General features: G+C 49.0%; 51 non-coding genes and 2 pseudogenes across 51 annotated transcripts; 7 read left to right on the top strand and 46 right to left on the bottom strand.

The window, feature by feature from the left end:
- Positions 1-218: 218 nt before the first annotated feature.
- LOC140320289 (U2 spliceosomal RNA) lies at positions 219-409 on the bottom strand. Its single transcript, XR_011918151.1, has one exon. It is a non-coding gene; the product is annotated as a U2 spliceosomal RNA (small nuclear RNA).
- A 275-nt stretch (positions 410-684) lies between these two features.
- Positions 685-798, bottom strand: LOC140320965 (U5 spliceosomal RNA). Its single transcript, XR_011918731.1, has one exon. It is a non-coding gene; the product is annotated as a U5 spliceosomal RNA (small nuclear RNA).
- Positions 799-1182: 384 nt separating this feature from the next.
- LOC140320240 (U2 spliceosomal RNA) lies at positions 1183-1373 on the bottom strand. Its single transcript, XR_011918107.1, has one exon. It is a non-coding gene; the product is annotated as a U2 spliceosomal RNA (small nuclear RNA).
- Positions 1374-1647: 274 nt separating this feature from the next.
- LOC140265806 (U5 spliceosomal RNA) lies at positions 1648-1761 on the bottom strand. Its single transcript, XR_011906497.1, has one exon. It is a non-coding gene; the product is annotated as a U5 spliceosomal RNA (small nuclear RNA).
- Positions 1762-2145: 384 nt separating this feature from the next.
- On the bottom strand, positions 2146-2336 carry LOC140320215 (U2 spliceosomal RNA). The gene has a single exon (XR_011918084.1). It is a non-coding gene; the product is annotated as a U2 spliceosomal RNA (small nuclear RNA).
- A 275-nt stretch (positions 2337-2611) lies between these two features.
- On the bottom strand, positions 2612-2725 carry LOC140320963 (U5 spliceosomal RNA). The gene has a single exon (XR_011918730.1). It is a non-coding gene; the product is annotated as a U5 spliceosomal RNA (small nuclear RNA).
- Positions 2726-3109: 384 nt separating this feature from the next.
- Positions 3110-3300, bottom strand: LOC140320239 (U2 spliceosomal RNA). The gene has a single exon (XR_011918106.1). It is a non-coding gene; the product is annotated as a U2 spliceosomal RNA (small nuclear RNA).
- Positions 3301-3574: 274 nt separating this feature from the next.
- Positions 3575-3688, bottom strand: LOC140265805 (U5 spliceosomal RNA). Its single transcript, XR_011906496.1, has one exon. It is a non-coding gene; the product is annotated as a U5 spliceosomal RNA (small nuclear RNA).
- A 384-nt stretch (positions 3689-4072) lies between these two features.
- Positions 4073-4263, bottom strand: LOC140320212 (U2 spliceosomal RNA). The gene has a single exon (XR_011918082.1). It is a non-coding gene; the product is annotated as a U2 spliceosomal RNA (small nuclear RNA).
- A 275-nt stretch (positions 4264-4538) lies between these two features.
- LOC140265615 (U5 spliceosomal RNA) lies at positions 4539-4652 on the bottom strand. The gene has a single exon (XR_011906323.1). It is a non-coding gene; the product is annotated as a U5 spliceosomal RNA (small nuclear RNA).
- Positions 4653-5038: 386 nt separating this feature from the next.
- LOC140320285 (U2 spliceosomal RNA) lies at positions 5039-5229 on the bottom strand. Its single transcript, XR_011918147.1, has one exon. It is a non-coding gene; the product is annotated as a U2 spliceosomal RNA (small nuclear RNA).
- Positions 5230-5503: 274 nt separating this feature from the next.
- LOC140320962 (U5 spliceosomal RNA) lies at positions 5504-5617 on the bottom strand. The gene has a single exon (XR_011918729.1). It is a non-coding gene; the product is annotated as a U5 spliceosomal RNA (small nuclear RNA).
- A 384-nt stretch (positions 5618-6001) lies between these two features.
- On the bottom strand, positions 6002-6192 carry LOC140320530 (U2 spliceosomal RNA). The gene has a single exon (XR_011918368.1). It is a non-coding gene; the product is annotated as a U2 spliceosomal RNA (small nuclear RNA).
- A 248-nt stretch (positions 6193-6440) lies between these two features.
- On the bottom strand, positions 6441-6554 carry LOC140320748 (U5 spliceosomal RNA). The gene has a single exon (XR_011918533.1). It is a non-coding gene; the product is annotated as a U5 spliceosomal RNA (small nuclear RNA).
- A 409-nt stretch (positions 6555-6963) lies between these two features.
- On the bottom strand, positions 6964-7154 carry LOC140266516 (U2 spliceosomal RNA). The gene has a single exon (XR_011907139.1). It is a non-coding gene; the product is annotated as a U2 spliceosomal RNA (small nuclear RNA).
- A 288-nt stretch (positions 7155-7442) lies between these two features.
- LOC140265825 (U5 spliceosomal RNA) lies at positions 7443-7555 on the bottom strand. The gene has a single exon (XR_011906514.1). It is a non-coding gene; the product is annotated as a U5 spliceosomal RNA (small nuclear RNA).
- A 409-nt stretch (positions 7556-7964) lies between these two features.
- On the bottom strand, positions 7965-8155 carry LOC140320395 (U2 spliceosomal RNA). The gene has a single exon (XR_011918248.1). It is a non-coding gene; the product is annotated as a U2 spliceosomal RNA (small nuclear RNA).
- Positions 8156-8430: 275 nt separating this feature from the next.
- LOC140320665 (U5 spliceosomal RNA) lies at positions 8431-8545 on the bottom strand. Its single transcript, XR_011918457.1, has one exon. It is a non-coding gene; the product is annotated as a U5 spliceosomal RNA (small nuclear RNA).
- Positions 8546-8954: 409 nt separating this feature from the next.
- LOC140320502 (U2 spliceosomal RNA) lies at positions 8955-9133 on the bottom strand (annotated as a pseudogene).
- Positions 9134-9408: 275 nt separating this feature from the next.
- LOC140320735 (U5 spliceosomal RNA) lies at positions 9409-9522 on the bottom strand. The gene has a single exon (XR_011918521.1). It is a non-coding gene; the product is annotated as a U5 spliceosomal RNA (small nuclear RNA).
- A 376-nt stretch (positions 9523-9898) lies between these two features.
- On the bottom strand, positions 9899-10090 carry LOC140320232 (U2 spliceosomal RNA). The gene has a single exon (XR_011918100.1). It is a non-coding gene; the product is annotated as a U2 spliceosomal RNA (small nuclear RNA).
- A 275-nt stretch (positions 10091-10365) lies between these two features.
- On the bottom strand, positions 10366-10479 carry LOC140320708 (U5 spliceosomal RNA). Its single transcript, XR_011918497.1, has one exon. It is a non-coding gene; the product is annotated as a U5 spliceosomal RNA (small nuclear RNA).
- Positions 10480-10865: 386 nt separating this feature from the next.
- On the bottom strand, positions 10866-11056 carry LOC140266253 (U2 spliceosomal RNA). Its single transcript, XR_011906898.1, has one exon. It is a non-coding gene; the product is annotated as a U2 spliceosomal RNA (small nuclear RNA).
- Positions 11057-11323: 267 nt separating this feature from the next.
- On the bottom strand, positions 11324-11437 carry LOC140320746 (U5 spliceosomal RNA). Its single transcript, XR_011918531.1, has one exon. It is a non-coding gene; the product is annotated as a U5 spliceosomal RNA (small nuclear RNA).
- A 409-nt stretch (positions 11438-11846) lies between these two features.
- LOC140266215 (U2 spliceosomal RNA) lies at positions 11847-12037 on the bottom strand. The gene has a single exon (XR_011906864.1). It is a non-coding gene; the product is annotated as a U2 spliceosomal RNA (small nuclear RNA).
- A 267-nt stretch (positions 12038-12304) lies between these two features.
- LOC140320707 (U5 spliceosomal RNA) lies at positions 12305-12418 on the bottom strand. Its single transcript, XR_011918496.1, has one exon. It is a non-coding gene; the product is annotated as a U5 spliceosomal RNA (small nuclear RNA).
- A 376-nt stretch (positions 12419-12794) lies between these two features.
- LOC140266387 (U2 spliceosomal RNA) lies at positions 12795-12985 on the bottom strand. The gene has a single exon (XR_011907021.1). It is a non-coding gene; the product is annotated as a U2 spliceosomal RNA (small nuclear RNA).
- Positions 12986-13273: 288 nt separating this feature from the next.
- On the bottom strand, positions 13274-13386 carry LOC140265824 (U5 spliceosomal RNA). Its single transcript, XR_011906513.1, has one exon. It is a non-coding gene; the product is annotated as a U5 spliceosomal RNA (small nuclear RNA).
- Positions 13387-13795: 409 nt separating this feature from the next.
- LOC140320394 (U2 spliceosomal RNA) lies at positions 13796-13986 on the bottom strand. The gene has a single exon (XR_011918247.1). It is a non-coding gene; the product is annotated as a U2 spliceosomal RNA (small nuclear RNA).
- Positions 13987-14261: 275 nt separating this feature from the next.
- LOC140320664 (U5 spliceosomal RNA) lies at positions 14262-14376 on the bottom strand. Its single transcript, XR_011918456.1, has one exon. It is a non-coding gene; the product is annotated as a U5 spliceosomal RNA (small nuclear RNA).
- Positions 14377-14785: 409 nt separating this feature from the next.
- On the bottom strand, positions 14786-14964 carry LOC140320516 (U2 spliceosomal RNA; annotated as a pseudogene).
- A 275-nt stretch (positions 14965-15239) lies between these two features.
- LOC140321040 (U5 spliceosomal RNA) lies at positions 15240-15353 on the bottom strand. The gene has a single exon (XR_011918801.1). It is a non-coding gene; the product is annotated as a U5 spliceosomal RNA (small nuclear RNA).
- Positions 15354-15729: 376 nt separating this feature from the next.
- Positions 15730-15921, bottom strand: LOC140320231 (U2 spliceosomal RNA). The gene has a single exon (XR_011918099.1). It is a non-coding gene; the product is annotated as a U2 spliceosomal RNA (small nuclear RNA).
- A 275-nt stretch (positions 15922-16196) lies between these two features.
- Positions 16197-16310, bottom strand: LOC140320706 (U5 spliceosomal RNA). Its single transcript, XR_011918495.1, has one exon. It is a non-coding gene; the product is annotated as a U5 spliceosomal RNA (small nuclear RNA).
- Positions 16311-16696: 386 nt separating this feature from the next.
- LOC140266225 (U2 spliceosomal RNA) lies at positions 16697-16887 on the bottom strand. The gene has a single exon (XR_011906873.1). It is a non-coding gene; the product is annotated as a U2 spliceosomal RNA (small nuclear RNA).
- A 267-nt stretch (positions 16888-17154) lies between these two features.
- On the bottom strand, positions 17155-17268 carry LOC140320745 (U5 spliceosomal RNA). The gene has a single exon (XR_011918530.1). It is a non-coding gene; the product is annotated as a U5 spliceosomal RNA (small nuclear RNA).
- A 409-nt stretch (positions 17269-17677) lies between these two features.
- Positions 17678-17868, bottom strand: LOC140266214 (U2 spliceosomal RNA). Its single transcript, XR_011906863.1, has one exon. It is a non-coding gene; the product is annotated as a U2 spliceosomal RNA (small nuclear RNA).
- A 267-nt stretch (positions 17869-18135) lies between these two features.
- LOC140320705 (U5 spliceosomal RNA) lies at positions 18136-18249 on the bottom strand. The gene has a single exon (XR_011918494.1). It is a non-coding gene; the product is annotated as a U5 spliceosomal RNA (small nuclear RNA).
- A 376-nt stretch (positions 18250-18625) lies between these two features.
- On the bottom strand, positions 18626-18816 carry LOC140266480 (U2 spliceosomal RNA). Its single transcript, XR_011907107.1, has one exon. It is a non-coding gene; the product is annotated as a U2 spliceosomal RNA (small nuclear RNA).
- A 249-nt stretch (positions 18817-19065) lies between these two features.
- LOC140320960 (U5 spliceosomal RNA) lies at positions 19066-19179 on the bottom strand. The gene has a single exon (XR_011918727.1). It is a non-coding gene; the product is annotated as a U5 spliceosomal RNA (small nuclear RNA).
- A 386-nt stretch (positions 19180-19565) lies between these two features.
- On the bottom strand, positions 19566-19756 carry LOC140320400 (U2 spliceosomal RNA). Its single transcript, XR_011918253.1, has one exon. It is a non-coding gene; the product is annotated as a U2 spliceosomal RNA (small nuclear RNA).
- Positions 19757-20046: 290 nt separating this feature from the next.
- Positions 20047-20160, bottom strand: LOC140320959 (U5 spliceosomal RNA). The gene has a single exon (XR_011918726.1). It is a non-coding gene; the product is annotated as a U5 spliceosomal RNA (small nuclear RNA).
- A 386-nt stretch (positions 20161-20546) lies between these two features.
- Positions 20547-20737, bottom strand: LOC140320219 (U2 spliceosomal RNA). Its single transcript, XR_011918088.1, has one exon. It is a non-coding gene; the product is annotated as a U2 spliceosomal RNA (small nuclear RNA).
- A 290-nt stretch (positions 20738-21027) lies between these two features.
- On the bottom strand, positions 21028-21141 carry LOC140320958 (U5 spliceosomal RNA). Its single transcript, XR_011918725.1, has one exon. It is a non-coding gene; the product is annotated as a U5 spliceosomal RNA (small nuclear RNA).
- Positions 21142-21549: 408 nt separating this feature from the next.
- LOC140320222 (U2 spliceosomal RNA) lies at positions 21550-21740 on the bottom strand. Its single transcript, XR_011918091.1, has one exon. It is a non-coding gene; the product is annotated as a U2 spliceosomal RNA (small nuclear RNA).
- A 267-nt stretch (positions 21741-22007) lies between these two features.
- Positions 22008-22121, bottom strand: LOC140265628 (U5 spliceosomal RNA). The gene has a single exon (XR_011906335.1). It is a non-coding gene; the product is annotated as a U5 spliceosomal RNA (small nuclear RNA).
- Positions 22122-22780: 659 nt separating this feature from the next.
- LOC140320888 (U1 spliceosomal RNA) lies at positions 22781-22944 on the top strand. The gene has a single exon (XR_011918660.1). It is a non-coding gene; the product is annotated as a U1 spliceosomal RNA (small nuclear RNA).
- Positions 22945-23527: 583 nt separating this feature from the next.
- Positions 23528-23691, top strand: LOC140320214 (U1 spliceosomal RNA). The gene has a single exon (XR_011918083.1). It is a non-coding gene; the product is annotated as a U1 spliceosomal RNA (small nuclear RNA).
- A 601-nt stretch (positions 23692-24292) lies between these two features.
- On the top strand, positions 24293-24456 carry LOC140320483 (U1 spliceosomal RNA). Its single transcript, XR_011918329.1, has one exon. It is a non-coding gene; the product is annotated as a U1 spliceosomal RNA (small nuclear RNA).
- Positions 24457-25060: 604 nt separating this feature from the next.
- On the top strand, positions 25061-25224 carry LOC140265633 (U1 spliceosomal RNA). The gene has a single exon (XR_011906339.1). It is a non-coding gene; the product is annotated as a U1 spliceosomal RNA (small nuclear RNA).
- Positions 25225-25826: 602 nt separating this feature from the next.
- Positions 25827-25990, top strand: LOC140320201 (U1 spliceosomal RNA). The gene has a single exon (XR_011918072.1). It is a non-coding gene; the product is annotated as a U1 spliceosomal RNA (small nuclear RNA).
- A 600-nt stretch (positions 25991-26590) lies between these two features.
- Positions 26591-26754, top strand: LOC140320949 (U1 spliceosomal RNA). The gene has a single exon (XR_011918717.1). It is a non-coding gene; the product is annotated as a U1 spliceosomal RNA (small nuclear RNA).
- Positions 26755-27350: 596 nt separating this feature from the next.
- LOC140265990 (U1 spliceosomal RNA) lies at positions 27351-27514 on the top strand. Its single transcript, XR_011906665.1, has one exon. It is a non-coding gene; the product is annotated as a U1 spliceosomal RNA (small nuclear RNA).
- The last annotated feature ends 124 nt before the right edge of the window (positions 27515-27638 follow it).

Here is a 27638-nt window from a genome sequence, read left to right as displayed (position 1 = left end):
GACAAGGCAGCCACAAACAACACGGGAAACACCGTATTGAGGCTTTGTTCTGAGCGCTCATTCGGTGTCGCGTTTCTTTCAAGCCATTCTCCCGGTTAGCCCGCACTCGGCTCGCTCCCAGAGCCGTGTTAAAGTCTGCCTCGCATTCACTCCCTTTTCTCGGCAGACTAAAAGAAACTTCCATCCTGCACCACTTTTTGCTTTTTCACAAGAGCAGAGAAGAGCGCACCGTTCCCAGCGGCACTGCAGTACCGGGTCGATGCTTGGAGTGAACGGAGCAAGCTCCTTTTTCAACTCCTGTTCCTAAAAATCCATTTAATATGTAGTCCTCGTATAGAGGACATATCAGATATTAAACTGATAAGAACAGATACTAAACTTGATCTTAGCCAAGAGGCCGAGAAGCGATAACTGTCCACTGGTTCACGTCCGAGGGCCCTTCCTGGCACAATGCGCACTTGTCGCGGTGTTCTTTTTATGGCCATAGGTGGCCAGAGAGTCACTTTGCACCTCCGCCCACCCGCTGCACTGAGCACTCTTCAGCCCTTTTAAATGGTATAACTTTGCACTCCCGCGAGCACCATTCAAGCAACATCGGCACAGTCACAACAAGTAAGGCGACTCTACTCAGGGAAGTCACTCTGCACAGTAACAAGAATTCTTTTGCACAGACAGAAAGGGCTTCACCCGCAAAGGTAAAGCCTGCCAAAAATAGAAACAACTCATTAGTGCTGCTCTCCACGGAAGTCTTTAGTAAAAGGCGAAAGACTTGTACGTTATGAAGAGAAACCAGAGTACGATTATCCGTCACTGCGGGAGCAGGGCACCAGGCCAGTTGGCATAGCCACCTTCCCCATGGTGAGCTTTGCTTGGTTGAGACGCTTGCTCCCCCTTGCTCCTCGGCTAACCAAGTAGGAACAATCGGGCCCTATTCGATGGCTGCCTTGTCTTTTACTCTGTGCAAAAGACAAGGCAGCCACAAACACCACGGGAAACACCGTATTGAGGCTTTGTTCTGAGCGCTCATTCGGTGTCGCGTTTCTTTCAAGCAATTCCCGGTTTGCCCACACTCGGCTCGCTCCCAGAGCCGTGTTAAAGTCTGCCTCGCATTCACTCCCTTTTCTCAGCAGACTAAAAGAAACTTCCATCCTGCACCACTTTTTGCTTTTTCACAAGAGCAGAGAAGAGCGCACCGTTCCCAGCGGCACTGCAGTACCGGGTCGATGCTTGGAGTGAACGGAGCAAGCTCGTTTTTCAACTCCTGTTCCTAAAAATCCATTTAATATGTAGTCCTCGTATAGAGGACATATCAGATATTAAACTGATAAGAACAGATACTACACTTGATCTTAGCCAAAAGGCCGAGAAGCGATAACTGTCCACTGATTCACGTCCGAGGGCCCTTCCTGGCACAATGCGCACTTGTCGCGGTGTTCTTTTTATGGCCATAGGTGGCCAGAGAGTCACTTTGCACCTCCGCCCACCCGCTGCACTGAGCACTCTTCAGCCCTTTTAAATGGTATAACTTTGCACTCCCGCGAGCACCATTCAAGCAACATCGGCAGAGTCACAACAAGTAAGGCGACTCTACTCAGGGAAGTCACTCTGCACAGGAAGAGATTTCTTTTGCACAGACAGAAAGGGCTTCACCCGCAAAGGTAAAGCCTGCCAAAAATAGAAACAACTCATTAATGCTGCTCTCCACGGAAGTCTTTAGTAAAAAGCGAAAGACTTGTACGTTATGAAGAGAAACCAGAGTACGATTATCCGTCACTGCGGGAGCAGGGCACCAGGCCAGTTGGCATAGCCACCTTCCCCATGGTGAGCTTTGCTTGGTTGAGACGCTTGCTCCCCCTTGCTCCTCGGCTAACCAAGTAGGAACAATCGGGCCCTATTCGATGGCTGCCTTGTTTTTTACTCTGTGCAAAAGACAAGGCAGCCACAAACACCACGGGAAACACCGTATTGAGGCTTTGTTCTGAGCGCTCATTCGGTGTCGCGTTTCTTTCAAGCAATTCCCGGTTTGCCCACACTCGGCTCGCTCCCAGAGCCGTGTTAAAGTCTGCCTCGCATTCACTCCCTTTTTTCAGCAGACTAAAAGAAAATTTCATCCTGCACCACTTTTTGCTTTTTCACAAGAGCAGAGAAGAGCGCACCGTTCCCAGCGGCACTGCAGTACCGGGTCGATGCTTGGAGTGAATGGAGCAAGCTCCTTTTTCAACTCCTGTTCCTAAAAATCCATTTAATATGTAGTCCTTGTATAGAGGACATATCAGATATTAAACTGATAAGAACAGATACTACACTTGATCTTAGCCAAAAGGCCGAGAAGCGATAACTGTCCACTGGTTCACGTCCGAGGGCCCTTCCTGGCACAATGCGCACTTGTCGCGGTGTTCTTTTTATGGCCAAAGGTGGCCAGAGAGTCACTTTGCACCTCAGCCCACCCGCTGCACTGAGCACTCTTCAGCCCTTTTAAATGGTATAACTTTGCACTCCCGCGAGCACCATTCAAGCAACATCGGCACAGTCACAACAAGTAAGGCGACTCTACTCAGGGAAGTCACTGTGCACAGGAAAAAGATTTCTTTTGCACAGACAGAAAGGGCTTCACCCGCAAAGGTAAAGCCTGCCAAAAATAGAAACAACTCATTAGTGCTGCTCTCCACGGAAGTCTTTAGTAAAAGGCGAAAGACTTGTACGTTATGAAGAGAAACCAGAGTACGATTATCCGTCACTGCGGGAGCAGGGCACCAGGCCAGTTGGCATAGCCACCTTCCCCATGGTGAGCTTTGCTTGGTTGAGACGCTTGCTCCCCCTTGCTCCTCGGCTAACCAAGTAGGAACAATCGGGCCCTATTCGATGGCTGCCTTGTCTTTTACTCTGTGCAAAAGACAAGGCAGCCACAAACACCACGGGAAACACCGTATTGAGGCTTTGTTCTGAGCGCTCATTCGGTGTCGCGTTTCTTTCAAGCAATTCCCGGTTTGCCCACACTCGGCTCGCTCCCAGAGCCGTGTTAAAGTCTGCCTCGCATTCACTCCCTTTTCTCAGCAGACTAAAAGAAACTTCCATCCTGCACCACTTTTTGCTTTTTCACAAGAGCAGAGAAGAGCGCACCGTTCCCAGCGGCACTGCAGTACCGGGTCGATGCTTGGAGTGAACGGAGCAAGCTCGTTTTTCAACTCCTGTTCCTAAAAATCCATTTAATATGTAGTCCTCGTATAGAGGACATATCAGATATTAAACTGATAAGAACAGATACTACACTTGATCTTAGCCAAAAGGCCGAGAAGCGATAACTGTCCACTGATTCACGTCCGAGGGCCCTTCCTGGCACAATGCGCACTTGTCGCGGTGTTCTTTTTATGGCCATAGGTGGCCAGAGAGTCACTTTGCACCTCCGCCCACCCGCTGCACTGAGCACTCTTCAGCCCTTTTAAATGGTATAACTTTGCACTCCCGCGAGCACCATTCAAGCAACATCGGCAGAGTCACAACAAGTAAGGCGACTCTACTCAGGGAAGTCACTCTGCACAGGAAGAGATTTCTTTTGCACAGACAGAAAGGGCTTCACCCGCAAAGGTAAAGCCTGCCAAAAATAGAAACAACTCATTAATGCTGCTCTCCACGGAAGTCTTTAGTAAAAAGCGAAAGACTTGTACGTTATGAAGAGAAACCAGAGTACGATTATCCGTCACTGCGGGAGCAGGGCACCAGGCCAGTTGGCATAGCCACCTTCCCCATGGTGAGCTTTGCTTGGTTGAGACGCTTGCTCCCCCTTGCTCCTCGGCTAACCAAGTAGGAACAATCGGGCCCTATTCGATGGCTGCCTTGTTTTTTACTCTGTGCAAAAGACAAGGCAGCCACAAACACCACGGGAAACACCGTATTGAGGCTTTGTTCTGAGCGCTCATTCGGTGTCGCGTTTCTTTCAAGCAATTCCCGGTTTGCCCACACTCGGCTCGCTCCCAGAGCCGTGTTAAAGTCTGCCTCGCATTCACTCCCTTTTTTCAGCAGACTAAAAGAAAATTTCATCCTGCACCACTTTTTGCTTTTTCACAAGAGCAGAGAAGAGCGCACCGTTCCCAGCGGCACTGCAGTACCGGGTCGATGCTTGGAGTGAATGGAGCAAGCTCCTTTTTCAACTCCTGTTCCTAAAAATCCATTTAATATGTAGTCCTTGTATAGAGGACATATCAGATATTAAACTGATAAGAACAGATACTACACTTGATCTTAGCCAAAAGGCCGAGAAGCGATAACTGTCCACTGGTTCACGTCCGAGGGCCCTTCCTGGCACAATGCGCACTTGTCGCGGTGTTCTTTTTATGGCCAAAGGTGGCCAGAGAGTCACTTTGCACCTCAGCCCACCCGCTGCACTGAGCACTCTTCAGCCCTTTTAAATGGTATAACTTTGCACTCCCGCGAGCACCATTCAAGCAACATCGGCACAGTCACAACAAGTAAGGCGACTCTACTCAGGGAAGTCACTGTGCACAGGAAAAAGATTTCTTTTGCACAGACAGAAAGGGCTTCACCCGCAAAGGTAAAGCCTGCCAAAAATAGAAACAACTCATTAGTGCTGCTCTCCACGGAAGTCTTTAGTAAAAGGCGAAAGACTTGTACGCTATGAAGAGAAACCAGAGTACGATTATCCGTCACTGCGGGAGCAGGGCACCAGGCCAGTTGGCATAGCCACCTTCCCCATGGTGAGCTTTGCTTGGTTGAGACGCTTGCTCCCTCTTGCTACTCGGCTGACCAAGTAGGAACAATCGGGCCCTATTCGATGGCTGCCTTGTCTTTTACTCTGTGCAAAAGACAAGGCAGCCACAAACAACACGGGAAACACCGTATTGAGGCTTTGTTCTGAGCGCTCATTCGGTGTCGCGTTTCTTTCAAGCCATTCTCCTGGTTAGCCCGCACTCGGCTCGCTCCCAGAGCCGTGTTAAAGTCTGCCTCGCATTCACTCCCTTTTCTCGGCAGACTAAAAGAAACTTCCATCCTGCACCACTTTTTGCTTTTTCACAAGAGCAGAGAAGAGCGCACCGTTCCCAGCGGCACTGCAGTACCGGGTCGATGCTTGGAGTGAACGGAGCAAGCTCCTTTTTCAACTCCTGTTCCTAAAAATCCATTTAATATGTAGTCCTCGTATAGAGGACATATCAGATATTAAACTGATAAGAACAGATACTACACTTGATCTTAGCCAAAATGCCGAGAAGCGATAACTGTCCATTGGTTCACGTCCGAGGGCCCTTCCTGGCACAATACGCACTTGTCGCTGTGTTCTTTTTATGGCCATAGGTGGCCAGAGAGTCACTTTGCACCTCCGCCCACCCGCTGCACTGAGCACTCTCCAGCCCTTTTAAATGGTATAACTTTGCACTCCCGCAAGCACCATTCAAGCAACATCGGCACAGTCACAACAAGTAAGGCGACTCTACTCAGGGAAGTCACTCTGCACAGGAAGAGATTTCTTTTGCACAGACAGAAAGGGCTTCACCCGCAAAGGTAAAGCCTGCCAAAAATAGAAACAACTCATTAGTGCTGCTCTCCACGGAAGTCTTTAGTAAAAGGCGAAAGACTTGTACGTTATGAAGAGAAACCAGAGTACGATTATCCGTCACTGCGGGAGCAGGGCACAAGGCCAGTTGGCATAGCCACCTTCCCCATGGTGAGCTTTGCTTGGTTGAGACGCTTGCTCCCCCTTGCTCCTCGGCTAACCAAGTAGGAACAATCGGGCCCTATTCGATGGCTGCCTTTTTTTTTACTCTGTGCAAAAGACAAGGCAGCCACAAACACCACGGGAAACACCGTATTGAGGCTTTGTTCTGAGCGCTCATTCGGTGTCGCGTTTCTTTCAAGCAATTCCCGGTTTGCCCACACTCGGCTCGCTCCCAGAGCCGTGTTAAAGTCTGCCTCGCATTCACTCCCTTTTCTCAGCAGACTAAAAGAAACTTCCATCCTGCACCAGTTTTTGCTTTTTCACAAGAGCAGAGAAGAGTGCACCGTTCCCAGCGGCACTGCAGTACCGGGTCGATGCTTGGAGTGAACGGAGTAAGCTCCTTTTTCAACTCCTGTTCCTAAAAATCCATTTAATATGTAGTCCTCGTATAGAGGACATATCAGATATTAAACTGATAAGAATAGATACTAAACTTGATTTTAGCCAAGAGGCCGAGAAGCGATAACTGTCCACTGGTTCACGTCCGAGGGCCCTTCCTGGCACAATGCGCACTTGTCCCGGTGTTCTTTTTATGGCCATAGGTGGCCAGAGAGTCACTGAGCACTCTTCAACCCTTTTAAATGGTATAACTTTGCACTCCCGCGAGCACTATTCAAGCAACATCGGCACAGTCACAACAAGTAAGGCGACTCTACTCAGGGAAGTCACTGTGCACAGGAAAAGATTTCTTTTGCACAGACAGAAAGGGCTTCACCCGCAAAGATAAAGCCTGCCAAAAATAGAAACAACTCATTAGTGCTGCTCTCCACGGAAGTCTTTAGTAAAAGGCGAAAGACTTGTACGTTATGGAGAGAAACCAGAGTACGATTATCCGTCACTGCGGGAGCAGGGCACAAGGCCAGTTGGCATAGCCACCTTCCCCATGGTGAGCTTTGCTTGGTTGAGACGCTTGCTCCCCCTTGCTCCTCGGCTGACCAATTAGGAACAATCGGACCCTATTCGTTGGCTGCCTTGTCTTTTACTTTGTGCAAAAGACAAGGCAGCCACAAACACCACGGGAAACACCGTATTGAGGCTTTGTTCTGAGCGCTCATTCGGTGTCGCGTTTCTTTCAAGCAATTCTCCCGGTTAGCCCGCACTCGGCTCGCTCCCAGAGCCGCGTTAAAGTCTGCCTCGCATTCACTCCCTTTTCTCAGCAGACTAAAAGAAAATTTCATCTTGGGCTCCCTGAAACTTCCATCCTGCACCACTGTTTGCTTTTTCACAAGAGCAGAGAAGAGCGCACCGTTCCCAGCGGCACTGCAGTACCGGGTCGATGCTTGGAGTGAACGGAGCAAGCTCCTTTTTCAACTCCTGTTCCTAAAAACCCATTTAATATGTAGTCCTCGTATAGAGGACATATCAGATATTAAACTGATAAGAACAGATACTACACTTGATCTTAGCCAAAAGGCCGAGAAGCGATAACTGTCCACTGGTTCACGTCCGAGGGCCCTTCCTGGCACAATGCGCACTTGTCGCGGTGTTCTTTTTATGGCCATAGGTGGCCAGAGAGTCACTTTGCACCTCCACCCACCCGCTGCACTGAGCACTCTTCAGCCCTTTTAAATGGTATAACTTTGCACTCCCGCGAGCACCATTCAAGCAACATCGGCACAGTCACAACAAGTAAGGCGACTCTACTCAGGGAAGTCACTCTGCACAAGAACAAGATTTCTTTTGCACAGACAGAAAGGGCTTCACCCGCAAAGGTAAATGTAAAGGTAAAGCCTGCCAAAAATAGAAACAACTCATTAGTGCTGCTCTCCACGGAAGTCTTTAGTAAAAGGCGAAAGACTTGTACGTTATGAAGGGAAACCAGAGTACGATTATCCGTCACTGCGGGATTAGGGCACCAGTCCAGTTGGCATAGCCACCTTCCCCATGGTGAGCTTTGCTTGGTTGAGACGCTTGCTCCCCGTTGCTCCTCGGCTGACAAAGTAGGAACAATCGGGCCCTATTCGATGGCTGCCTTGTCTTTTACTCTGTGCAAAAGACAAGGCAGCCACAAACACCACGGGAAACACCGTATTGAGGCTTTGTTCTGAGCGCTCATTCGGTGTCGCGTTTCTTTCAAGCAATTCTCCCGGTTAGCCCGCACTCGGCTCGCTCCCAGAGCTGTGCTAAAGCCTGCCTCGCATTCACTCCCTTTTCTCAGCAGACTAACAGAAAATTTCATCTTTGGCTCCCTGAAACTTCCATCCTGCACCACTGTTTGCTTTTTCACAAGAGCAGAGAAGAGCGCACCGTTCCCAGCGGCACTGCAGTACCGGGTCGATGCTTGTAGTGAACGGAGCAAGCTCCTTTTTCAACTCCTGTTCCTAAAAATCCATTTAATATGTAGTCCTCGTATAGGGGACATATCAGATATTAAACTGATAAGAACAGATACTACACTTGATCTTAGCCAAAAGGCCGAGAAGCGATAACTGTCCACTGGTTCACGTCCGAGGGCCCTTCCTGATACAATGCGCACTTGTCGCGGTGTTCTTTTTATAGCCATAGGTGGCCAGAGAGTCACTTTGCACCTCCGCCCACCCGCTGCACTGAGCACTCTTCAGCCCTTTTAAATGGTATAACTTTGCACTCCCGCGAGCACCATTCAAGCAACATCGGCACAGTCACAACAAGTAAGGCGACTCTACTCAGGGAAGTCACTCTGCACAGGAACAAGATTTCTTTTGCACAGACAGAAAGAGCTTCACCCGCAAAGGTAAAGCCTGCCAAAAAATAGAAACAACTCATTAGTGCTGCTCTCCACGGAAGTCTTTAGTAAAAGGCGAAAGACTTGTACGTTATGAAGAGAAACCAGAGTACGATTATCCGTCACTGCGGGAGCAGGGCACCAGGCCAGTTGGCATAGCCACCTTCCCCATGGTGAGCTTTGCTTGGTTGAGACGCTTGCTCCCCCTTGCTCCTCGGCTGACCAAGTAGGAACAATCGGGCCCTATTCGATGGCTGCCTTGTTTTTTACTCTGTGCAAAAGACAAGGCAGCCACAAACACCACGGGAAACACCGTATTGAGGCTTTGTTCTGAGCGCTCATTCGGTGTCGCGTTTCTTTCAAGCAATTCTCCCGGTTAGCCCGGACTCGGCTTGCTCCCAGAGCCGTGTTAAAGTCTGCCTCGCATTCACTCCCTTTTCTCAGCAGACTAAAAGAAAATTTCATCTTGGGCTCCCTGAAACTTCCATCCTGCACCACTGTTTGCTTTTTCACAAGAGCAGAGAAGAGTGCACCGTTCCCAGCGGCACTGCAGTACCGGGTCGATGCTTGGAGTGAACGGAGCAAGCTCCTTTTTCTAAAAATCCATTTAATATGTAGTCCTCGTATAGAGGACATATCAGATATTAAACTGATAAGAACAGATACTACACTTGATCTTAGCCAAAAGGCCGAGAAGCGATAACTGTCCACTGGTTCACGTCAAAGGGCCCTTCCTGGCACAATGCGCACTTGTCGCGGTGTTCTTTTTATGGCCATAGGTGGCCAGAGAGTCACTTTGCACCTCCGCCGACCCGCTGCACTGAGCACTCTTCAGCCCTTCTAAATGGTATAACTTTGCACTCCCGCGAGCACCATTCAAGCAACATCGGCATAGTCACAACAAGTAAGGCGACTCTACTCAGGGAAGTCACTCTGCACAGGAACAAGATTTCTTTTGCACAGACATAAAGGGCTTCACCTGCAAAGGTAAAGCCTGCCAAAAATAGAAACAACTCATTAGTGCTGCTCTCCACGGAAGTCTTTAGTAAAAGGCGAAAGACTTGTACGTTATGAAGAGAAACCAGAGTGCGATTATCCGTCACTGCGGGAGCAGGGCACCAGGCCAGTTGGCATAGCCACCTTCCCCATGGTGAGCTTTGCTTGGTTGAGACGCTTGCTCCCCGGCTGACCAAGTAGGAACAATCGGGCCCTATTCGATGGCTGCCTTGTTTTTTACTCTGTGCAAAAGACAAGGCAGCCACAAACACCACGGGAAACACCGTATTGAGGCTTTGTTCTGAGCGCTCATTCGGTGTCGCGTTTCTTTCAAGCAATTCTCCCGGTTAGCCCGCACTCGGCTCGCTCCCAGAGCCGTGTTAAAGTCTGCCTCGCATTCACTCCCGTTTCTCAGCAGACTAAAAGAAACTTCCATCCTGCACCACTGTTTGCTTTCTCACAAGAGCAGAGAAGAGCGCACCGTTCCCAGCGGCACTGCAGTACCGGGGTCGATGCTTGGAGTGAACGGAGCAAGCTCCTTTTTCAACTCCTGTTCCTAAAAATCCATTTAATATGTAGTCCTCGTATAGAGGACATATCAGATATTAAACTGATAAGAACAGATACTACACTTGATCTTAGCCAAAAGGCCGAGAAGCGATAACTGTCCACTGGTTCACGTCCGAGGGCCCTTCCTGGCACAATGCGCACTTGTCGCTGTGTTCTTTTTATGGCCATAGGTGGCCAGAGAGTCACTTTGCACCTCCGCCCACCCGCTGCACTGAGCACTCTTCAGCCCTTTTAAATGGTATAACTTTGCACTCCCGCGAGCACCATTCAAGCAACATCGGCACAGTCACAACAAGTAAGGCGACTCTACTCAGGGAAGTCACTCTGCACAGGAACAAGATTTCTTTTGCACAGTCAGAAAGGGCTTCACCTGCAAAGGTAAAGCCTGCCAAAAATAGAAACAACTCATTAGTGCTGCTCTCCACGGAAGTCTTTAGTAAAAGGCGAAAGACTTGTACGTTATGAAGAGAAACCAGAGTACGATTATCCGTCACTGCGGGAGCAGGGCACCAGGCCAGTTGGCATAGCCACCTTCCCCATGGTGAGCTTTGCTTGGTTGAGACGCTTGCTCCCCCTTGCTCCTCGGCTGACCAAGTAGGAACAATCGGGCCCTATTCGATTGCTGCCTTTTTTTTTACTCTGTGCAAAAGACAAGGCAGCCACAAACACCACGGGAAACACCGTATTGAGGCTTTGTTCTGAGCGCTCATTCGGTGTCGCGTTTCTTTCAAGCAATTCTCCCGGTTAGCCCGCACTCGGCTCGCTCCCAGAGCCGTGCTAAAGTCTGCCTCGCATTCACTCCCTTTTCTCAGCAGACTAAAAGAAACTTCCATCCTGCACCACTGTTTGCTTTTTCACAAGAGCAGAGAAGAGCGCACCGTTCCCAGCGGCACTGCAGTACCGGGTCGATGCTTGGAGTGAAAGGAGCAAGCTCCTTTTTCAACTCCTGTTCCTAAAAATCCATTTAATATGTAGTCCTCGTATAGAGGACATATCAGATATTAAACTGATAAGAACAGATACTACACTTGATCTTAGCCAAAAGGCCGAGAAGCGATAACTGTCCACTGGTTCACGTCCGAGGGCCCTTCCTGGCACAATGCGCACTTGTCGCGGTGTTCTTTTTATGGCCATAGGTGGCCAGAGAATCACTTTGCACCCCCGCCGCACTGAGCACTCTTCAGCCCTTTTAAATGGTATAACTTTGCACTCCCGCGAGCACCATTCAAGCAACATCGGCACAGTCACAACAAGTAAGGCGACTCTACTCAGGGAAGTCACTCTGCACAGGAACAAGATTTCTTTTGCACAGACAGAAAGGGCTTCACCTGCAAAGGTAAAGCCTGCCAAAAATAGAAACAACTCATTAGTGCTGCTCTCCACGGAAGTCTTTAGTAAAAGGCGAAAGACTTGTACGTTTTGAAGAGAAACCAGAGTACGATTATCCGTCACTGCGGGAGCAGGGCACCAGGCCAGTTGGCATAGCCACCTTCCCCATGGTGAGCTTTGCTTGGTTGAGACGCTTGCTCCCCCTTGCTCCTCGGCTGACCAAGTAGGAACAATCGGGCCCTATTCGATGGCTGCCTTGTTTTTTACTCTGTGCAAAAGACAAGGCAGCCACAAACACCACGGGAAACACCGTATTGAGGCATTGTTCTGAGCGCTCATTCGGTGTCGCGTTTCTTTCAAGCAATTCTCCCGGTTAGCCCGCACTCGGCTCGCTCCCAGAGCCGTGTTAAAGTCTGCCTCGCATTCACTCCCTTTTCTCAGCAGACTAAAAGAAAATTTCATCTTGGGCTCCCTGAAACTTCCATCCTGCACCACTGTTTGCTTTTTCACAAGAGCAGAGAAGAGTGCACCGTTCCCAGCGGCACTGCAGTACCGGGTCGATGCTTGGAGTGAACGGAGCAAGCTCCTTTTTCAACTCCTGTTCCTAAAAATCCATTTAATATGTAGTCCTCGTATAGAGGACATATCAGATATTAAACTGATAAGAACAGATACTACACTTGATCTTAGCCAAAAGGCCGAGAAGCGATAACTGTCCACTGGTTCACGTCAAAGGGCCCTTCCTGGCACAATGCGCACTTGTCGCGGTGTTCTTTTTATGGCCATAGGTGGCCAGAGAATCACTTTGCACCCCCGCCGCACTGAGCACTCTTCAGCCCTTTTAAATGGTATAACTTTGCACTCCCGCGAGCACCATTCAAGCAACATCGGCACAGTCACAACAAGTAAGGCGACTCTACTCAGGGAAGTCACTCTGCACAGGAACAAGATTTCTTTTGCACAGACAGAAAGGGCTTCACCTGCAAAGGTAAAGCCTGCCAAAAATAGAAACAACTCATTAGTGCTGCTCTCCACGGAAGTCTTTAGTAAAAGGCGAAAGACTTGTACGTTATGAAGAGAAACCAGAGTACGATTATCCGTCACTGTGGGAGCAGGGCACCAGGCCAGTTGGCATAGCCACCTTCCCCATGGTGAGCTTTGCTTGGTTGAGACGCTTGCTCCCCGGCTGACCAAGTAGGAACAATCGGGCCCTATTCGATGGCTGCCTTGTCTTTTACTCTGTGCAAAAGACAAGGCAGCCACAAACACCACGGGAAACACCGTATTGAGGCTTTGTTCTGAGCGCTCATTCGGTGTCGCGTTTCTTTCAAGCAATTCTCCCGGTTAGCCGGCACCCGGCTCGCTCCCAGAGCCGTGTTAAAGTCTGCCTCGCATTCATTCCCTTTTCTCAGCAGACTAAAAGAAACTTCCATCCTGCACCACTGTTTGCTTTTTCACAAGAGCAGAGAAGAGCGCACCGTTCCCAGCGGCACTGCAGTACCGGGTCGATGCTTGGAGTGAACGGAGCAAGCTCCTTTTTCAACTCCTGTTCCTAAAAATCCATTTAATATGTAGTCCTCGTATAGAGGACATATCAGATATTAAACTGATAAGAACAGATACTACACTTGATCTTAGCCAAAAGGCCGAGAAGCGATAACTGTCCACTGGTTCACGTCCGAGGGCCCTTCCTGGCACAATGCGCACTTGTCGCGGTGTTCTTTTTATGGCCATAGGTGGCCAGAGAGTCACTTTGCACCTCCGCCCACCCGCTGCACTGAGCACTCTTCAGCCCTTTTAAATGGTATAACTTTGCACTCCCGCGAGCACCATTCAAGCAACATCGGCACAGTCACAACAAGTAAGGCGACTCTACTCAGGGAAGTCACTCTGCACAGGAACAAGATTTCTTTTGCACAGACAGAAAGGGCTTCACCCGCAAAGGTAAATGTAAAGGTAAAGCCTGCCAAAAATAGAAACAACTCATTAGTGCTGCTCTCCACGGAAGTCTTTAGTAAAAGGCGAAAGACTTGTACGTTATGAAGGGAAACCAGAGTACGATTATCCGTCACTGCGGGATTAGGGCACCAGTCCAGTTGGCATAGCCACCTTCCCCATGGTGAGCTTTGCTTGGTTGAGACGCTTGCTCACCCTTGCTCCTCGGCTGACCTAGTAGGAACAATCGGGCTCTATTCGATGGCTGCCTTGTCTTTTACTCTGTGCAAAAGACAAGGCAGAAACAAACACCACGGGAAACACCGTATTGAGGCTTTGTTCTGAGCGCTCATTCGGTGTCGCGTTTCTTTCAAGCAATTCTCCCGGTTAGCCCGCACTCGGCTCGCTCCCAGAGCTGTGCTAAAGCCTGCCTCGCATTCACTCCCTTTTCTCAGCAGACTAAAAGAAAATTTCATCTTTGGCTCCCTGAAACTTCCATCCTGCACCACTGTTTGCTTTTTCACAAGAGCAGAGAAGAGCGCACCGTTCCCAGCGGCACTGCAGTACCGGGTCGATGCTTGTAGTGAACGGAGCAAGCTCCTTTTTCAACTCCTGTTCCTAAAAATCCATTTAATATGTAGTCCTCGTATAGGGGACATATCAGATATTAAACTGATAAGAACAGATACTACACTTGATCTTAGCCAAAAGGCCGAGAAGCGATAACTGTCCACTGGTTCACGTCCGAGGGCCCTTCCTGATACAATGCGCACTTGTCGCGGTGTTCTTTTTATAGCCATAGGTGGCCAGAGAGTCACTTTGCACCTCCGCCCACCCGCTGCACTGAGCACTCTTCAGCCCTTTTAAATGGTATAACTTTGCACTCCCGCGAGCACCATTCAAGCAACATCGGCACAGTCACAACAAGTAAGGCGACTCTACTCAGGGAAGTCACTCTGCACAGGAACAAGATTTCTTTTGCACAGACAGAAAGAGCTTCACCCGCAAAGGTAAAGCCTGCCAAAAAATAGAAACAACTCATTAGTGCTGCTCTCCACGGAAGTCTTTAGTAAAAGGCGAAAGACTTGTACGTTATGAAGAGAAACCAGAGTACGATTATCCGTCACTGCGGGAGCAGGGCACCAGGCCAGTTGGCATAGCCACCTTCCCCATGGTGAGCTTTGCTTGGTTGAGACGCTTGCTCCCCCTTGCTCCTCGGCTGACCAAGTAGGAACAATCGGGCCCTATTCGATGGCTGCCTTGTTTTTTACTCTGTGCAAAAGACAAGGCAGCCACAAACACCACGGGAAACACCGTATTGAGGCTTTGTTCTGAGCGCTCATTCGGTGTCGCGTTTCTTTCAAGCAATTCTCCCGGTTAGCCCGGACTCGGCTTGCTCCCAGAGCCGTGTTAAAGTCTGCCTCGCATTCACTCCCTTTTCTCAGCAGACTAAAAGAAAATTTCATCTTGGGCTCCCTGAAACTTCCATCCTGCACCACTGTTTGCTTTTTCACAAGAGCAGAGAAGAGCGCACCGTTCCCAGCGGCACTGCAGTACCGGGTCGATGCTTGGAGTGAACGGAGCAAGCTCCTTTTTCTAAAAATCCATTTAATATGTAGTCCTCGTATAGAGGACATATCAGATATTAAACTGATAAGAACAGATACTACACTTGATCTTAGCCAAAAGGCCGAGAAGCGATAACTGTCCACTGGTTCACGTCAAAGGGCCCTTCCTGGCACAATGCGCACTTGTCGCGGTGTTCTTTTTATGGCCATAGGTGGCCAGAGAGTCACTTTGCACCTCCGCCCACCCGCTGCACTGAGCACTCTTCAGCCCTTCTAAATGGTATAACTTTGCACTCCCGCGAGCACCATTCAAGCAACATCGGCATAGTCACAACAAGTAAGGCGACTCTACTCAGGGAAGTCACTCTGCACAGGAACAAGATTTCTTTTGCACAGACATAAAGGGCTTCACCCGCAAAGGTAAAGCCTGCCAAAAATAGAAACAACTCATTAGTGCTGCTCTCCACGGAAGTCTTTAGTAAAAGGCGAAAGACTTGTACGTTATGAAGAGAAACCAGAGTGCGATTATCCGTCACTGCGGGAGCAGGGCACCAGGCCAGTTGGCATAGCCACCTTCCCCATGGTGAGCTTTGCTTGGTTGAGACGCTTGCTCCCCGGCTGACCAAGTAGGAACAATCGGGCCCTATTCGATGGCTGCCTTGTTTTTTACTCTGTGCAAAAGACAAGGCAGCCACAAACACCACGGGAAACACCGTATTGAGGCTTTGTTCTGAGCGCTCATTCGGTGTCGCGTTTCTTTCAAGCAATTCTCCCGGTTAGCCCGCACTCGGCTCGCTCCCAGAGCCGTGTTAAAGTCTGCCTCGCATTCACTCCCGTTTCTCAGCAGACTAAAAGAAACTTCCATCCTGCACCACTGTTTGCTTTCTCACAAGAGCAGAGAAGAGCGCACCGTTCCCAGCGGCACTGCAGTACCGGGGTCGATGCTTGGAGTGAACGGAGCAAGCTCCTTTTTCAACTCCTGTTCCTAAAAATCCATTTAATATGTAGTCCTCGTATAGAGGACATATCAGATATTAAACTGATAAGAACAGATACTACACTTGATCTTAGCCAAAAGGCCGAGAAGCGATAACTGTCCACTGGTTCACGTCCGAGGGCCCTTCCTGGCACAATGCGCACTTGTCGCTGTGTTCTTTTTATGGCCATAGGTGGCCAGAGAGTCACTTTGCACCTCCGCCCACCCGCTGCACTGAGCACTCTTCAGCCCTTTTAAATGGTATAACTTTGCACTCCCGCGAGCACCATTCAAGCAACATCGGCACAGTCACAACAAGTAAGGCGACTCTACTCAGGGAAGTCACTCTGCACAGGAACAAGATTTCTTTTGCACAGTCAGAAAGGGCTTCACCTGCAAAGGTAAAGCCTGCCAAAAATAGAAACAACTCATTAGTGCTGCTCTCCACGGAAGTCTTTAGTAAAAGGCGAAAGACTTGTACGTTATGAAGAGAAACCAGAGTACGATTATCCGTCACTGCGGGAGCAGGGCACCAGGCCAGTTGGCATAGCCACCTTCCCCATGGTGAGCTTTGCTTGGTTGAGACGCTTGCTCCCCCTTGCTCCTCGGCTGACCAAGTAGGAACAATCGGGCCCTATTCGATTGCTGCCTTTTTTTTTACTCTGTGCAAAAGACAAGGCAGCCACAAACACCACGGGAAACACCGTATTGAGGCTTTGTTCTGAGCGCTCATTCGGTGTCGCGTTTCTTTCAAGCAATTCTCCCGGTTAGCCCGCACTCGGCTCGCTCCCAGAGCCGTGCTAAAGTCTGCCTCGCATTCACTCCCTTTTCTCAGCAGACTAAAAGAAACTTCCATCCTGCACCACTGTTTGCTTTTTCACAAGAGCAGAGAAGAGCGCACCGTTCCCAGCGGCACTGCAGTACCGGGTCGATGCTTGGAGTGAAAGGAGCAAGCTCCTTTTTCAACTCCTGTTACTAAAAATCCATTTAATATGTAGTCCTCGTATAGAGGACATATCAGATATTAAACTGATAAGAACAGATACTACACTTGATCTTAGCCAAAAGGCCGAGAAGCGATAACTGTCCACTGGTTCACGTCCGAGGGCCCTTCCTGGCACAATGCGCACTTGTCGCGGTGTTCTTTTTATGGCCATAGGTGGCCAGAGAATCACTTTGCACCCCCGCCGCACTGAGCACTCTTCAGCCCTTTTAAATGGTATAACTTTGCACTCCCGCGAGCACCATTCAAGCAACATCGGCACAGTCACAACAAGTAAGGCGACTCTACTCAGGGAAGTCACTCTGCACAGGAACAAGATTTCTTTTGCACAGACAGAAAGGGCTTCACCTGCAAAGGTAAAGCCTGCCAAAAATAGAAACAACTCATTAGTGCTGCTCTCCACGGAAGTCTTTAGTAAAAGGCGAAAGACTTGTACGTTTTGAAGAGAAACCAGAGTACGATTATCCGTCACTGCGGGAGCAGGGCACCAGGCCAGTTGGCATAGCCACCTTCCCCATGGTGAGCTTTGCTTGGTTGAGACGCTTGCTCCCCCTTGCTCCTCGGCTGACCAAGTAGGAACAATCGGGCCCTATTCGATGGCTGCCTTGTTTTTTACTCTGTGCAAAAGACAAGGCAGCCACAAACACCACGGGAAACACCGTATTGAGGCATTGTTCTGAGCGCTCATTCGGTGTCGCGTTTCTTTCAAGCAATTCTCCCGGTTAGCCCGCACTCGGCTCGCTCCCAGAGCCGTGTTAAAGTCTGCCTCGCATTCACTCCCTTTTCTCAGCAGACTAAAAGAAAATTTCATCTTGGGCTCCCTGAAACTTCCATCCTGCACCACTGTTTGCTTTTTCACAAGAGCAGAGAAGAGTGCACCGTTCCCAGCGGCACTGCAGTACCGGGTCGATGCTTGGAGTGAACGGAGCAAGCTCCTTTTTCAACTCCTGTTCCTAAAAATCCATTTAATATGTAGTCCTCGTATAGAGGACATATCAGATATTAAACTGATAAGAACAGATACTACACTTGATCTTAGCCAAAAGGCCGAGAAGCGATAACTGTCCACTGGTTCACGTCAAAGGGCCCTTCCTGGCACAATGCGCACTTGTCGCGGTGTTCTTTTTATGGCCATAGGTGGCCAGAGAATCACTTTGCACCCCCGCCGCACTGAGCACTCTTCAGCCCTTTTAAATGGTATAACTTTGCACTCCCGCGAGCACCATTCAAGCAACATCGGCACAGTCACAACAAGTAAGGCGACTCTACTCAGGGAAGTCACTCTGCACAGGAACAAGATTTCTTTTGCACAGACAGAAAGGGCTTCACCTGCAAAGGTAAAGCCTGCCAAAAATAGAAACAACTCATTAGTGCTGCTCTCCACGGAAGTCTTTAGTAAAAGGCGAAAGACTTGTACGTTATGAAGAGAAACCAGAGTACGATTAACCGTCACTGCGGGAGCAGGGCACCAGGCCAGTTGGCATAGCCACCTTCCCCATGGTGAGCTTTGCTTGGTTGAGACGCTTGCTCCCCGGCTGACCAAGTAGGAACAATCGGGCCCTATTCGATGGCTGCCTTGTCTTTTACTCTGTGCAAAAGACAAGGCAGCCACAAACACCACGGGAAACACCGTATTGAGGCTTTGTTCTGAGCGCTCATTCGGTGTCGCGTTTCTTTCAAGCAATTCTCCCGGTTAGCCGGCACCCGGCTCGCTCCCAGAGCCGTGTTAAAGTCTGCCTCGCATTCATTCCCTTTTCTCAGCAGACTAAAAGAAACTTCCATCCTGCACCACTGTTTGCTTTTTCACAAGAGCAGAGAAGAGCGCACCATTCCCAGCGGCACTGCAGTACCGGGTCGATGCTTGGAGTGAACGGAGCAAGCTCCTTTTTCAACTCCTGTTCCTAAAAATCCATTTAATATGTAGTCCTCGTATAGAGGACATATCAGATATTAAACTGATAAGAACAGATACTACACTTGATCTTAGCCAAAAGGCCGAGAAGCGATAACTGTCCACTGGTTCACGTCCGAGGGCCCTTCCTGGCACAATGCGCACTTGTCGCGGTGTTCTTTTTATGGCCATAGGTGGCCAGAGAGTCACTGAGCACTCTTCAGCCCTTTTAAATGGTATAACTTTGCACTCCCGCGAGCACCATTCAAGCAACATCGGCACAGTCACAACAAGTAAGGCGACTCTACTCAGGGAAGTCACTCTGCATAGGAACAAGATTTCTTTTGCACAGACAGAAAGGGCTTCACCCGCAAAGGTAAAGCCTGCCAAAAATAGAAACAACTCATTAGTGCTGCTCTCCACGGAAGTCTTTAGTAAAAGGCGAAAGACTTGTACGTTATGAAGAGAAACCAGAGTACGATTATCCGTCACTGTGGGAGCAGGGCACCAGGCCAGTTGGCATAGCCACCTTCCCCATGGTGAGCTTTGCTTGGTTGAGACGCTTGCTCCCCCTTGCTCCTCGGCTGACCAAGTAGGAACAATCGGGCCCTATTCGATAGGTGCCTTGTCTTTTACTTTGTGCAAAAGACAAGGCAGCCACAAACACCACGGGAAACACCGTATTGAGGCTTTGTTCTGAGCGCTAATTCGGTGTCGCGTTTCTTTCAAGCAATTCTCCCGGTTAGCCCGCACTCGGCTCGCTCCCAGAGCCGTGTTAAAGTCTGCCTCGCATTCACTCCCTTTTCTCAGCAGACTAAAAGAAACTTCCATCCTGCACCACTGTTTGCTTTTTCACAAGAGCAGAGAAGAGCGCACCCTTCCCAGCGGCACTGCAGTACCGGGTCGATGCTTGGAATTAACGGAGCAAGCTCCTTTTTCAACTCCTGTTCCTAAAAATCCATTTAATATGTAGTCCTCGTATAGAGGACAAATCAGATATTAAACTGATAAGAACAGATACTACACTTGATCTTAGCCAAAAGGCCGAGAAGCGATAACTGTCCACTGGTTCACGTCCGAGGGTCCTTCCTGGCACAATGCGCACTTGTCGCGGTGTTCTTTTTATGGCCATAGGTGGCCAGAGAGTCACTTTGCACCTCCGCCCACCCGCTGCACTGAGCACTCTTCAGCTGAGCCCTCTTCAGCCCTTTTAAATGGTATAACTTTGCAATCCCGCGAGCACCATTCAAGCAACATCGGCACAGTCACAACAAGTAAGGCGACTCTACTCAGGGAAGTCACTCTGCACAGGAACAAGATTTCTTTTGCACAGACAGAAAGGGTTTCACCCGCAAAGGTAAAGCCTGCCAAAAATAGAAACAACTCATTAGTGCTGCTCTCCACGGAAGTCTTTAGTAAAAGGCGAAAGACTTGTACGTTATGAAGAGAAACCAGAGTACGATTATCCGTCACTGCGGGAGCAGGGCACAAGGCCAGTTGGCATAGCCACCTTCCCCATGGTGAGCTTTGCTTGGTTGAGACGCTTGCTCCCCCTTGCTCCTCGGCTGACCAAGTAGGAATAATCGGGCCCTATTCGATGGCTGCCTTGTTTTTTACTCTGTGCAAAAGACAAGGCAGCCACAAACACCACGGGAAACACCGTATTGAGGCTTTGTTCTGAGCGCTAATTCGGTGTCGCGTTTCTTTCAAGCAATTCTCCCGGTTAGCCCGCACTCGGCTCGCTCCCAGAGCCGTGTTAAAGTCTGCCTCGCATTCACTCCCTTTTCTCAGCAGACTAAAAGAAACTTCCATCCTGCACCACTGTTTGCTTTTTCACAAGAGCAGAGAAGAGCGCACCCTTCCCAGCGGCACTGCAGTACCGGGTCGATGCTTGGAATTAACGGAGCAAGCTCCTTTTTCAACTCCTGTTCCTAAAAATCCATTTAATATGTAGTCCTCGTATAGAGGACATATCAGATATTAAACTGATAAGAACAGATACTACACTTGATCTTAGCCAAAAGGCCGAGAAGCGATAACTGTCCACTGGTTCACGTCCGAGGGTCCTTCCTGGCACAATGCGCACTTGTCGCGGTGTTCTTTTTATGGCCATAGGTGGCCAGAGAGTCACTTTGCACCTCCGCCCACCCGCTGCACTGAGCACTCTTCAGCTGAGCCCTCTTCAGCCCTTTTAAATGGTATAACTTTGCAATCCCGCGAGCACCATTCAAGCAACATCGGCACAGTCACAACAAGTAAGGGGACTCTACTCAGGGAAGTCACTCTGCACAGGAACAAGATTTCTTTTGCACAGACAGAAAGGGTTTCACCCGCAAAGGTAAAGCCTGCCAAAAATAGAAACAACTCATTAGTGCTGCTCTCCACGGAAGTCTTTAGTAAAAGGCGAAAGACTTGTACGTTATGAAGAGAAACCAGAGTACGATTATCCGTCACTGCGGGAGCAGGGCACAAGGCCAGTTGGCATAGCCACCTTCCCCATGGTGAGCTTTGCTTGGTTGAGACGCTTGCTCCCCCTTGCTCCTCGGCTGACCAAGTAGGAATAATCGGGCCCTATTCGATGGCTGCCTTGTTTTTTACTCTGTGCAAAAGACAAGGCAGCCACAAACACCACGGGAAACACCGTATTTAGGCTTTGTTCTGAGCGCTCATTCGGTGTCGCGTTTCTTTAAAGCAATCTCCCTGTTAGCCCACACTCGGCTCGCTCCCAGAGCTGTGTTAAAGCCTGCCTCGCATTCACTCCCTTTTCTCAGCAGACTAAAAGAAAATTTCATCTTGGGCTCCCTGAAACTTCCATCCTGCACCACTGTTTGCTTTTTCACAAGAGCAGAGAAGAGCGCACCGTTCCCAGCAGCACTGCAGTACCGGGTCGATGCTAGGAGTGAACGGAGCAAGCTCCTTTTTCAACTCCTGTTCCTAAAAATCCATTTAATATGTAGTCCTCGCATAGAGGACATATCAGATATTAAACTGATAAGAACAGATACTACACTTGATCTTAGCCAAAGGGCCGAGAAGCGATAACTGTCCACTGGTTCACGTCCGAGGGCCCTTCCTGGCACAATGCACACTTGTCACGGTGTTCTTTTTATGGCCATAGGTGGCCAGAGAGTCACTTTGCACCTCCGCTGCACTGAGCACTCTTCAGCCCTTTTAAATGGTATAACTTTGCACTCCCGCGAGCACCATTCAAGCAACATCGGCACAGTCACAACAAGTAAGGCGACTCTACTCAGGGAAGTCACTCTGCACAGGAACAAGATTTCTTTTGCACAGACAGAAAGGGCTTCACCCGTAAAGGTAAAGCATGCCAAAAATAGAAACAACTCATTAGTGCTGCTCTCCACGGAAATCTTTAGTAAAAGGCGAAAGACTTGTACGTTATGAAGAGAAACCAGAGTACGATTATCCGTCACTGCGGGAGCAGGGCACCAGGCCAGTTGGCATAGCCACCTTCCCCATGGTGAGCTTTGCTTGGTTGAGACGCTTGCTCCCCCTTGCTCCTCGGCTGACCAAGTAGGAACAATCGGGCCCTATTCGATGGCTGCCTTGTCTTTTACTCTGTGCAAAAGACAAGGCAGCCACAAACACCACGGGAAACACCGTATTGAGGCTTTGTTCTGAGCGCTCATTCGGTGTCGCGTTTCTTTCAAGCAATTCTCCCGGTTAGCCCGCACTCGGCTCGCTACCAGAGCCGTGTTAAAGTCTGCCTCGCATTCACTCCCTTTTCTCAGCAGACTAAAAGAAACTTCCATCCTGCACCACTGTTTGCTTTTTCACAAGAGCAGAGAAGAGCGCACCGTTCCCAGCGGCACTGCAGTACCGGGTCGATGCTTGGAGATGCGCTGAAAGAAATACATTTGTGCTGCAAGTTCCTTGGTTGTTTAAAAGAAGAAGTGATCAGAAAGATAATGAAAAGCCTTACTGTTTTAATCTGCAAACATTTTAGTTCCGGGGTAGCTGCTGCTGCTGGCATGGCACACAAGACAGTTGAAGTTGCAGCACCGTCTGGCCGAGTGAGGCACCTGGGAAAGAGGTATCAGCCTCTGACATTTCCAATTCATACTTACCTGGCAGGAGAGACACCATGATCAAGAAGGTGGTTCACTCAAGGCGAGGCTCAGTCATTGCACACCGACTGTACTGACCCTTGCGAATTCCCCAAATGTGGGAATCTTGACTGCATAATTTCTGGTAGTGGGGGACTGCGTTCGCGCTTTCCCCTGATTTGGCTGTTTAACATGAATATTTCTGGTCTATATTACCCTTTTTTGACCTTGTGTCACAGTTTTATAAGACCTTGCCAACTTTAAAATGGATGTTTAGTAAGGTACGCTGAATGCTGCAGCATGTCTACACAACAGATATGCAGCTGCGCAGTTGTCAGGTGAGGTCATACAGTGCAGTCACCCCAGGCAGGTGGGCATTGCCTTAGAGATGGGGAGGAACAAAATGAAAAATGAGGACATGTGACCACTGAAGTAGATGTTTAGCAAGGTTTGCCAAATGCTGCAGCATGTCTGCACTGGAGATATGCAGCTGCCCAGCCGTGAGGGTTTGCCTCAACAGAAATTTCCCAGTGTGGGTGTGGCTTTAGAGATGGGGAGGAGGGGAAAGAAATACATTTGTGCTGAAAGTTCCTTGGTTGTTTAAAAGAAGAAGTGATCAGAAAGATAATGAAAAGCCTTACTGTTTTAATCTGCAAAGGTTTTAGTTTCGGGGTAGCTGCTGCTGCTGGCATGGTTGCAGCACCGTCCGGCCGAGTGAGGCACCTGGGAAAGAGGTATCAGCCTCTGACATTTCCAACTCATACTTACCTGGCAGGAGAGACACCATGATCAAGAAGGTGGTTCACTCAAGGCGAGGCTCAGTCATTGCACACCGACTGTACTGACCCTTGCGAATTCCCCAAATGTGGGAATCTCGACTGCATAATTTCTGGTAGTGGGGGACTGCGTTCGCGCTTTCCCCTGATTTGGCTGTTTAACATAAATATTTCTGGTCTACATCACCCTTTTTTGACCTTGTGTCACTGTTTTAGCAACACCTTGCCGTCTTTAAAATGGATGTTTAGTAAGGTACGCTGAATGCTGCAGCATGTCTACACAACAGATATGCAGCTGCGCAGTTAGGTGAGGTCATACAGTGCAGTCACCCCAGGCAGGTGGACATTGCCTTAGAGATGGGGAGGAACAAAATGAAAAAAGAGGACATGTGACCACTGAAGTGGATGTTTAGCAAGGTTTGCCAAATGCTGCAGCATGTCTGCACTGGAGATATGCAGCTGCCCAGCCGTGAGGGTTTGCCTCAACTGAGAAATTTCCCAGTGTGGGTGTGGCTTTAGAGATGGGGAGGAAGGGAAAGAAATACATTTTTGCTGCAAGTTCCTTGGTTGTTTAAAAGAAGAAGTGATCAGAAAGATAATGAAAAGCCTTACTGTTTTAATCTGCAAACATTTTAGTTTCGGGGTAGCTGCTGCTGCTGGCATGGCACACCAGACAGTTGAAGTTGCAGCACCGTCCAGCCGAGTGAGGCACCTGGGAAAGAGGTATCAGCCTCTGACATTTCCAATTCATACTTACCTGGCAGGAGAGACACCATGATCAAGAAGGTGGTTCACTCAAGGCGAGGCTCAGTCATTGCACACCGGCTGTACTGACCCTTGCGAATTCCCCAAATGTGGGAATCTCGACTGCATAATTTCTGGTAGTGGGGGACTGCGTTCGCGCTTTCCCCTGATTTGGCTGTTTAACATGAATATTTCTGGTCTACATTACCCTTTATTGACCTTGTGTCACTGTTTTAGCAACACCTTGCCGTCTTTAAAATGGATGTTTAGTAAGGTACGCTGAGTGCCGCAGCATGTCTGCACAACAGATATGCAGCTGCGCAGTTGTCAGGTGAGGTCATACAGTGCAGTCACCCCAGGCAGGTGGGCATTACCTTAGAGATGCGGAGTAACAAAATGAAAAAAGGGGACATGTGACCACTGAAGTGGATGTTTAGCCAGGTTTGCCAAATGCTGCAGCATGTCTGCACTGGAGATATGCAGCTGCCCAGCCGTGAGGGTTTGCCTCAACTGAGAAATTTCCCAGTGTGGGTGTGGCTTTAGAGATGGGGAGGAAGGGAAAGAAATACAATTGTGCTGAAAGTTCCTTGGTTGTTTAAAAGAAGAAGTGATCAGAAAGATAATGAAAAGCCTTACTGTTTTAATCTGCAAACATTTTAGTTTCGGGGTAGCTGCTGCTGCTGGCATGGCACACCAGACAGTTGAAGTTGCAGCACCGTCCGGCCGAGTGAGGCACCTGGGAAAGAGGTATCAGCCTCTGACATTTCCAACTCATACTTACCTGGCAGGAGAGACACCATGAACAAGAAGGTGGTTCACTCAAGGCGAGGCTCAGTCATTGCACACCGACTGTACTGACCCTTGCGAATTCCCCGAATGTGGGAATCTCGACTGCATAATTTCTGGTAGTGGGGGATTGCGTTCGCGCTTTCCCCTGATTTGGCTGTTTAACATGAATATTTCTGGTCTATATTACCCTTTTTTGACCTTGTGTCACTGTTTTATAACACCTTGCCATCTTTAAAATGGATGTTTAGTAAGGTACGCTGAATGCTGCAGCATGTCTACACAACAGATATGCAGCTGCGCAGTTGTCAGGTGAGGTCATACAGTGCAGTCACCCCAGGCAGGTGGGCATTGCCTTAGAGATGGGGAGGAACAAAATGAAAAAAAGAGGACATGTGACCACTGAAGTGGATGTTTAGCAAGGTTTGCCAAATGCTGCAGCATGTCTGCACTGGAGATATGCAGCTGCCCAGCCGTGAGGGTTTGCCTCAACAGAAATTTCCCAGTGTGGGTGTGGCTTTAGAGATGGGGAGGAGGGGAAAGAAATACATTTGTGCTGAAAGTTCCTTGGTTGTTTAAAAGAAGAAGTGATCAGAAAGATAATGAAAAGCCTTACTCTTTTAATCTGCAAACATTTTAGTTTCGGGGTAGCTGCTGCTGCTGAAATGGCACACCAGACAGTTGAAGTTGCAGCACCGTCTGGCCGAGTGAGGCACCTGGGAAAGAGGTATCAGCCTCTGACATTTCCAACTCATACTTACCTGGCAGGAGAGACACCATGATCAAGAAGGTGGTTCACTCAAGGCGAGGCTCAGTCATTGCACACCGACTGTACTGACCCTTGCGAATTCCCCAAATGTGGGAATCTCGACTGCATAATTTCTGGTAGTGGGGGACTGCGTTCGCGCTTTCCCCTGATTTGGCTGTTTAACATCAGTATATCTCATCTAAAATTCCCTTTTTTGACCTTGTGTCACTGTTTTAGCAACACCTTGCCGTCTTTAAAATGGATGTTTAGTAAGGTACGCTGAATGCTGCAGCATGTCTACACAACAGATATGCAGCTGCGCAGTTGTCAGGTGAGGTCATACAGTGCAGTCACCCCAGGCAGGTGGGCATTGCCTTAGAGATGGGGAGGAACAAAATGAAAAAAGTGGACATGTGACCACTGAAGTGGATGTTTAGCAAGGTTTGCCAAATGCTGCAGCATGTCTGCACTGGAGATATGCAGCCGTGAGGGTTTGCCTCAACTGAGAAATTTCCCAGTGTGGGTGGGTGTGGCTTTAGAGATGGGGAGGAGGGGAAAGAAATACATTTGTGCTGAAAGTTCCTTGGTTGTTTAAAAGAAGAAGTGATCAGAAAGATAATGAAAAGCCTTACTGTTTTAATCTGCAAACATTTTAGTTTCGGGGTAGCTGCTGCTGCTGGCATGGCACACCAGACAGTTGAAGTCTCAGCACCGTCCGGCCGAGTGAGGCACCTGGGAAAGAGGTATCAGCCTCTGACATTTCCAACTCATACTTACCTGGCAGGAGAGACACCATGATCAAGAAGGTGGTTCACTCAAGGCGAGGCTCAGTCATTGCACACCGACTGTACTGACCCTTGCGAATTCTCCAAATGTGGGAATCTCGACTGCATAATTTCTGGTAGTGGGGGACTGCGTTCGCGCTTTCCCCTGATTTGGCTGTTTAACATAAATATTTCTGGTCTACATCACCCTTTTTTGACCTTGTGTCACTGTTTTAGCAACACCTTGCCGTCTTTAAAATGGATGTTTAGTAAGGTACGCTGAATGCTGCAGCATGTCTGCACAACAGATATGCAGCTGCGCAGTTGTCAGGTGAGGTCATACAGTGCAGTCACCCCAGGCAGGTGGGCATTGCCTTAGAGATGGGGAGGAACAAAATGAAAAAAGAGGACATGTGACCACTGAAGTGGATGTTTAGCAAGGTTTGCCAAATGCTGCAGCATGTCTGCACTGGAGATATGCAGCCGTGAGGGTTTGCCTCAACTGAGAAATTTCCCAGTGTGGGTGTGGCTTTAGAGATGGGGAGGAAGGGAAAGAAATACATTTGAGCTGCAAGTTCCTTGGTTGTTTAAAATAAGAAGTGATCAGAAAGATAATGAAAAGCCTTACTGTTTTAATCTGCAAACGTTTTAGTTTCGGGGTAGCTGCTGCTGCTGGCATGGCACACCAGACAGTTGAAGTTGCAGCACCGTCTGGCCGAGTGAGGCACCTGGGAAAGAGGTATCAGCCTCTGACATTTCCAGCTCATACTTACCTGGCAGGAGAGACACCATGATCAAGAAGGTGGTTCACTCAAGGCGAGGCTCAGTCATTGCACACCGGCTGTACTGACCCTTGCGAATTCTCCAAATGTGGGAATCTCGACTGCATAATTTCTGGTAGTGGGGGACTGCGTTCGCGCTTTCCCTTGATTTGGCTGTTTAACATCAGTATATCTCATCTAAAATTCCCGTTTTTGACCTTGTGTCACTGTTTTAACAACACCTTGCCGTCTTAAAAAATGGATGTTTAGTAAGGTACGCTGAATGCTGCAG

This window comes from Leuresthes tenuis, unplaced genomic scaffold, assembly GCF_036924035.1.
Source record: "Leuresthes tenuis unplaced genomic scaffold, fLeuTen1.0.hap1 SCAF_12, whole genome shotgun sequence".
In the NCBI taxonomy this organism is placed as follows: domain Eukaryota; kingdom Metazoa; phylum Chordata; class Actinopteri; order Atheriniformes; family Atherinopsidae; genus Leuresthes; species Leuresthes tenuis.
This window is presented reverse-complemented; position numbering and strand designations above follow the sequence as displayed.